The sequence below is a fragment of the Galeopterus variegatus genome, unplaced genomic scaffold (genome assembly GCF_000696425.1).
Source record: "Galeopterus variegatus unplaced genomic scaffold, G_variegatus-3.0.2 Scaffold404, whole genome shotgun sequence".
NCBI lineage: Eukaryota > Metazoa > Chordata > Mammalia > Dermoptera > Cynocephalidae > Galeopterus > Galeopterus variegatus.
Window position 1 is genome coordinate 257,245 of NW_007726515.1, and position 7,376 is coordinate 264,620.

Genomic DNA, 7,376 nt, shown 5'->3' on the forward strand with positions numbered 1-7,376 from the left:
TACACCGCCTGCTGGTAACTGCGGCCCGTGCAGGGCCCGCGGGCCAGGGGCCGCCGATGTCCGCCCCCGCGGCCCGCCCCTGCCCCTGGGCGAGGGTTGGTCGTCTGAGAGCAAGACCCAGTCCATCTCCTGCGACAGTCTAAGATGGCCTTACCCATGGAGGAAGGGCGCACCCGTAGCTCCGCTGTTGGAAATCCGCTTCATCCTTTGAGGTCTCCTGAGAGATTTGTAAACCCTGGTTCCTTTAGCACTGTGGCCTCAGGCTAGGAAAATATCCGTACAGGTATATGCATTGTACTGTAGATGCTCCTGCCCACCTCGTCTCCAGCCGCATTGCCCCCTCGCTCGCCTCTCTGGCTTTGCGGCTGTTACTACAGCACGCACGCTCCTTGCGCTGGCTGTTCTCTCTGTCTAGAACGCTTCCCCCAGGTTTCTCTCAACTAGTCCATGTTCGATATGTATTTCGGGTCCCTTCTCAGAAGTCGACATCAAAGGGCTGCCCAGACCACTATTCAATAGAGCACACCTGCACCAGTGCTTTTACTCTCCTGACCTGCCTTTATTTCTTCATAACATTTATCACTTCCACACCTATTTATTCGTCAGAGCACTCGCCACCAAGAATATAATCTTAGGCTGGCCTGTAAAGCGTGGTGCCGGTATCACCAAGGTAACGGTTCGGGTCTCAGTACAGGCCAGCCACCAAAAGAGAAAAAGAATGTAATGTCTCTAAAGTCAAGAACTTAGTAGTTTTTGTTCATTTTTATATCCCCAGAACTGTGTCTGGTACAAAGTAATGCTCCGTAAATTTTCTATGAAAACATATCTAGCAGGTATGTTAAGCATGCAGAAAAATAAAGCCCAACACATATTAATGGAGATAAACACTTACTTTAGGTTGATAGTACCGTAACAGCTTCACCATTTACGAGCTGTGGAAAAGCTAAGCTAAACCTCCTTCCCTGTCTATAACATTATGTTCCAAAAATATCAAATCGTTGGGCCGACCCCGTGGCTCACTTGGGAGAGTGGGGCTCTGGTAGCACCGATAGGGATGGCCGGTGTGCTCACTGGCTGAGCGTGGTGCAGATCACACCTTGCCGAGGGTTACGATCCCCTTACTGGTCAAAAATAAAAATAAAATCCAGTGGTATAACTGGGGCTCTTCTACAATTGTGGAGTATTGCTTCATTGAGTTTGTTTTCCTTTTCTTTGGAACTTTTTTTTTCAGGCAAGTGGATACATGTATCTTATGTTGCTAATAAAAGTAATTAAACAGTTGAAATGGGTTTTTGTATTTAAGTTTCGAGTTCAGTTCAAAGTAACATCTGCTTCAAGAAAAGGAGTGATAGACATTTTTGACTAATACATCGACAAGCCTTTTATTGAACCTACTTGGAGGCAGGTCCTATACTAGGAGTAGAGGTACAGAAATAAACACAAGGTTTCCCCACCTTCCTCCAAATACTTACAGAGCCAAATTCTACTTAGAATAACCATAACCGGGCCAGCCCAGTGGCGCACTCGGTAGAGGGTGGCGCTCCCGCCGAGGGTTCGGATCCCATGCAGAGACCGGTCAGCTCACTGATTGAGCGCGGTGCGGGCGCGACACTGAGGGTTGCGATCCCGTTACCGGTCACGAAAAAAAAAAGAATAACCATAACAATGGCTTCTTGAGACCTAGTAACTGAACTGTAGGGTCTTTGAAGTTAGCCCTAAAGGGAGAAGGGAAGGGACTAGTTCATTGATAGTAAATAGAGTAGCCAAGGAGAGAAAACTGTGGGCCTCAGGGTAGATCCTAGCTGAGTGGAAAGAGATGAGTCCCTGAGATCCTCAATTCTAAGGGTGGGAAAGAGCAGTCTTGTTGATGCTGAATAGAAAAATACTGCCAATCTTTCTGGCAGATGCTACTCCCTAATTATACTCCTGTATAGCCTTTTATTTTCATCTAGGATCACAAAATACTGAAGATGGAAGAGACTTCAAGATCAACAATTCAGGAGTTTCTACAATATTTTCTGAAGCACTGGCATCCCTTTTACAAACACAGTCTCATGTCAGAATCCAGTATTTGAACCAATTTAAATGAGGACCTCAGAGTGAGCGACCAGCTGACAGTTCCCTCAGTCCCTTACCATGGTACATAAGGCACTGCCTCAGAACATGCTTTGAAAATCATTGATGTAATTCATTCGTTCATTCTTTCAAAAATATGCCGTGTACTGTACAAGGTGCTGGAGATACAGTGATGAACACAGCAAGCATAGGCTCTTCTCTGACAGAGCCTACAGTCTAGGGAGGAAGGATGACATTCAAGAAATAGTCACATAAATACATAAATTCAAACTGAAAAGTAGCATGAATTAAAAGTGCAGGTCACTATAAGAATCTGTCCATCTGCCAAAAAATACATGTTCTAAAGCACTTCAAAAGAAGTAACATCCAGGCTGAGTGAGACCTGAAGTGTGAAAGCATTTAGGTATTAGGCAAAGAGGGTAAGAAAAACATTCCACAGAAAGAGAAGAGTTGATGCAAAGCCCCCTACATGGGATGGAACTTACTACTTACTTATTTCTACTAATTCTCATTACCAGAAAGAAACCAGCATTTTTTCTATGGATATATATAAAATCTGATATGAAATAATGTATCTAATTTATTTCATTAATCATAGGGTTTTTCCTATGTAATTAAACATTCTTCAAAAACCCCAAGAGGGGCTAGCCAGTTCACTAACTTGGGAGAGCGAGGTTCTGGTAACACCAAGATCAAGGGTTTGGATCCCCACACTGGCCAGTTGCCAAAAAAAAAAAACAAAAAAACCCAAGATAGTCACCATTTTTCTTTTGGGGGACACTTTCATACTATTATGATTGGTTTCATGAGTGCCATTGTGTCCAAATATGTGTCTGAATCTCTATAACTTGGGTAGTTGGTTGAATCTGTGGGTAAGTAAAAGGAGAGTTTAGTATTCTTGGCTTGAGTGGCGCTCACTGTCTAGCGGGGAAGACATTGTTGTACATCACCAAAAAGGCCATTATATTTGGCATACTTTGAAAAATTATACCTTGGCCAGCCACCAGGAAAAAAATGCAAAAAAACAAAAAATTATACGTTGCTTATTTCTAAAAAGACTTAAGTGGCTTTCCAAAAACAATCAGTATAATAGGTAAAGTAGAATTCAAAATAATTAAAATGGGAAAATTAGAGCAAAAGAAAAATAGACTCAGAGGAGGCATTACTATTCCCAGTACTGAGACGAAAGATAAATTTCGCCCATGGTTTCTCATGACGAAATCATGTGAATGTCCTCAACAGCATTTTTCTAGTAAATCCAACAACTAGTTTTTTAACACTGTATTACAGCATCTCTCAATCTAGACTGAAAGCAATTCTGTAAGCTTGGAGGAGGTGAACAACGTAGCATAGGTAACTCCTACAGTCGTAGTACAAGAAAAGATTTAAGAAATATTCCTATTTAGAGGAATGAATGAATTTTACATTCTTCGTGTCCCTCCTTCATTCATTTACTTGATGCAGTCCATAGATATGAGTCTTCTGGGTCTCAACTAACCCCAGGAGTGCTGAGCTAGTATTGGTTTCAAACATCACAGATTCAGAACAACTCTCCTTTCTTCTCCCATAATTCATTTACAGGAGGGGAAATCTTTCAAAAATGTCCCTGAAAAGAAACAGCAGAATTATAAGAAATATTAACTAAAATCACATGAAGTCCAAGAAACCACCAGAAGATGGATTAAGAAATATTAACTAAAATCACAAAAAGCATAAAGTCCAAGAAATGCCAGAATTAAATCATCATTTTGCAACCTATAATGAAATAATTGATTCAGGCAATAATCATCAGCAGATAAAACTATTAGTTGAAAAGTTGACTAATAACTTTACAATACAAAGATTAAGCTCTCAGCACCTGAACCAGATAATGTGTGGCACTCCTTCTTCCTCCCTGTTGTTTCACCAGGCTGGTCAAATTGATAGACTGTGACATTGATGGCTCCTGATGAACAATGCCTCCTGGTATTCATGCCCTCCTGTAGTTCCCTCCCCATAGAATATGACAGAAATGACACTGTGCCAATTCTAGTCCTAATCCTTTAGAGAACTACAGCATTTTCTTTCACCCTCTTGGAACCAAGCTGCACACAGTAAGGAAGCCTATCTTGCTGGAGAGAGAAGCCACGTGGAGAAGCCCTGGTGGTTGAGATCCTGTGGAAGGAGAGGACTTGAAGAAGATAAATGTGGCACTTCAGCCAACAGCCATGCCAAAGCCCCTGTCATGTGAGAGAGGTGTTCTTAGATTTTCCGGTACAGACCAATGCAGCTTCACGAGTGACCCTGGCCAACACCACATGGAATAGAAAAACCATCCAGACAACCCACAGAATTGTGAAAAATAATAAATCATTATCTTAAGCCAGTTAAAATTTGAGGTGCTTTTTTATGCTATAAAAGATAGTCTTCAATCTGAGTAGCATCATGATTTAATGTTGGAGAACTGCACCTGCTGCCATATTCATGAACAGTCTCACAGTCTAGTTAGTATCCACAGAATTTCACATGGGTGAGAGACAGAGAATGAACCTTAAACCCAAAGAGCTTGTCTGATAAATCTACACCTGAAAATTTGCTAACATAAATAACAATGCCTTATAATTTTGCCAAACTTACACACTTCAGACATGAATCACCAAGGTCATCGTCTACTCAGCATTTAGACCCATATAGGGGAATGAACTAGGGTCCTGCACTTTCTGCCACTAATGACACGTGAAAAAGCATTATAAAACTGTGCAACTCTCAGGGCATGATATTTGCATCAAAAATTAGGGACAGGGATACTATACATTTACTATGCACTTTGTAGCTATTAAAGCATTTAGTTTCACAATAATCCAAAGTAAAAAGCATTATAAAACTGTGCAACTCTCAGGGCATGATATTTGCATCAAAAATTAGGGACAAGGATACTATACATTTACTATGCACTTTGTAGCTATTAAAGCATTTAGTTTCACAATAATCCAAAGGAGTAGATAATCATTTTGAAGATAAGGTAACTGAGGCCAGAGAATTTGCCAACGTCATACAGCTAGTAAGGGGCAGAGCCAGTATTCAAATACAAACAATCTGACTATAGTAGACAGATTGCCTTAGTGACCTTAATTGTTCACAATTCCTTGTATCCATACCTTTTGCCATGTGACTCTGCAGTTCCTCTTATTAAAAGTAGAATCTATTTCCCTGATCCTTGATTCTGAGTTAGGCCATATAACTTGCTTTTTGGCCAGTGAAATGTTAGCATATACGATATATGCATTGGCTTGAAAATTACTTGCTCCTCTGCCATGACCAAGAGAACATGCCTGGGTAATCCTGCCTAAGGACACAAGAAACAGCCGTTTTGCTCCAGTCATCTCAGCAGAGGGAAGTCATCCTAGATTAGCCAAACCCTAAACAAATGAATAAGCCTAGCAAAGGTCAGCGTATCTCCTTGCCAACCCACAAATGACTGCAGATGCATGAGTAAGCCCAACTGAGATCAGCCAAAGTCTGATTAGCTAAACTCCACAGATGTGTAAAATAATGTTCTCGTATACCACAGGTTTGTTTTACACAGCATTGTTGCAGCAAGAAGTATCTGACACACTGGCTCTGGAGCCCATACTCCTACGGGCTATTCATATTGCTTTTCAAATTGTTGAGTTTTAGGTGACTGACATATGAGTAGATGTACCCAGCAAAGTTAGAAATTTGGGACTAGAATTTAGAAGAGACATTAAAGCTAGTGAAATATACTTAAGAATCATTTTAAAGACGTGATAATTGAAACCAAGGGAGTGAATGGGCTCTCTAAATAAAACAATATGAATGTATAAAGGTAGAGTGACAGAGCTTTAGAATTCAACATCCAGAATGAGAGAGGTAAAAAGAAGAGGAGACACAGGAGTAGGCAGATAAGTAAGAGGGGAATTAAATGCAGCATCATCATGCAAATTTAAATGGGGAAGTTTCAGGATATAGTTGTCACTGGGAAAGTTACTGACTAGATTTTCTAATTGGAAGTTTATTTTGACTTCTGAGAGAATTGTAGGTTTTGGAGTCTGACACATCTGGGTTTGAATTCTGACACTTAATAGTTGTTATGTACTTGGGCACATTAATCTGTAACATGTTCAGCCTGGTGGCTGACATTTGATGAGAACTCAGTATTAGTACTTGGTTAATAGTGATTGTGTTGTTACTAAAATAGTTTTAGATAGTCCATTTTTCCCTAGAGAAATTGGTTTCTTACCTACTACCCCTCCTTACCCCCAATCTTCAAAATAGTACAAGTATATTCAAACCAATCACCTTCGAGTCAGGGGAGTAGCTTCAAAACACAAGGAAATTATCTCTTTCTGATATAATTAACAACACATAATATTCCAAAAGTTTGTTATGAAAACAGCAATGATTGTTCATAAACCATATAAGGGTGACAATAGGGAAAGCCAGACAGTAGATTTAAAAAGAGGGTGAATATTAAAGTGGAAGCAAAGAGTATAGAACAATCAAGTAAGAAACTTGTAAATGAAAGTGAAGGAACAGGTGGGGCAGATTGGCTAGAGAATGAATATTCATTTATCCAATCTTCTCCCTCCCAGTAAAGGAGAATTTAGCAAATTTGATGACAGGGGAAGGGGGTAGCAAAGAGGAAAAGTTTGAGCAGCTCTATGGCATGGAGCACTGATACTTGATTGGGGGTGGGGGGCGGCTGGGAAGTATAGGGATCCAAACCCTTGACCTTGGTGTTAATACACCACATTCTAATCAACTGAGCTAACCAGCCAGGCCTTAAATTGCATTTTAAAACTGGAAGTAGCTTAGTGATAGGATAAATGAGTATTATAATAGCTATTTATACTATTTTTTGTTGTTGTTTTGCTTTTGGCAGCTGGTCAGTACAGGGTTCAAACTCTGGACATTGGTGTTATCAGCACCATGCTCTAACCAACTGAGCTAACTGGCAGCCATATATGCTATTTTAAAAGTTCGTTTTGCTTCTACGTAATTAGCCTGTATGTGTAATCTTAAGCAAATCACCTCCTTTCAGAGCAATGACATTATTGTTAGGCTCAATGAAGAAAATTTTTTTAAAAATTGTAGGGGGAGGGCCGGCCCGGTGGCGCACTGCGCTAGTGCGCCGCTTTGGAAGCGCGGCGGCGCTCCCGTCGAGGGTTCGGATCCCACATACAGACCGGTTCCCGCTCACTGGCTGAGCGAGGCGCGGGGGCAACACCGAGGGTTGCGATCCCGTTGCCGGTCCCGGTCCGGTCCGGGGGCAACACTGAGGGTTGCGAACCGTTGCCGGA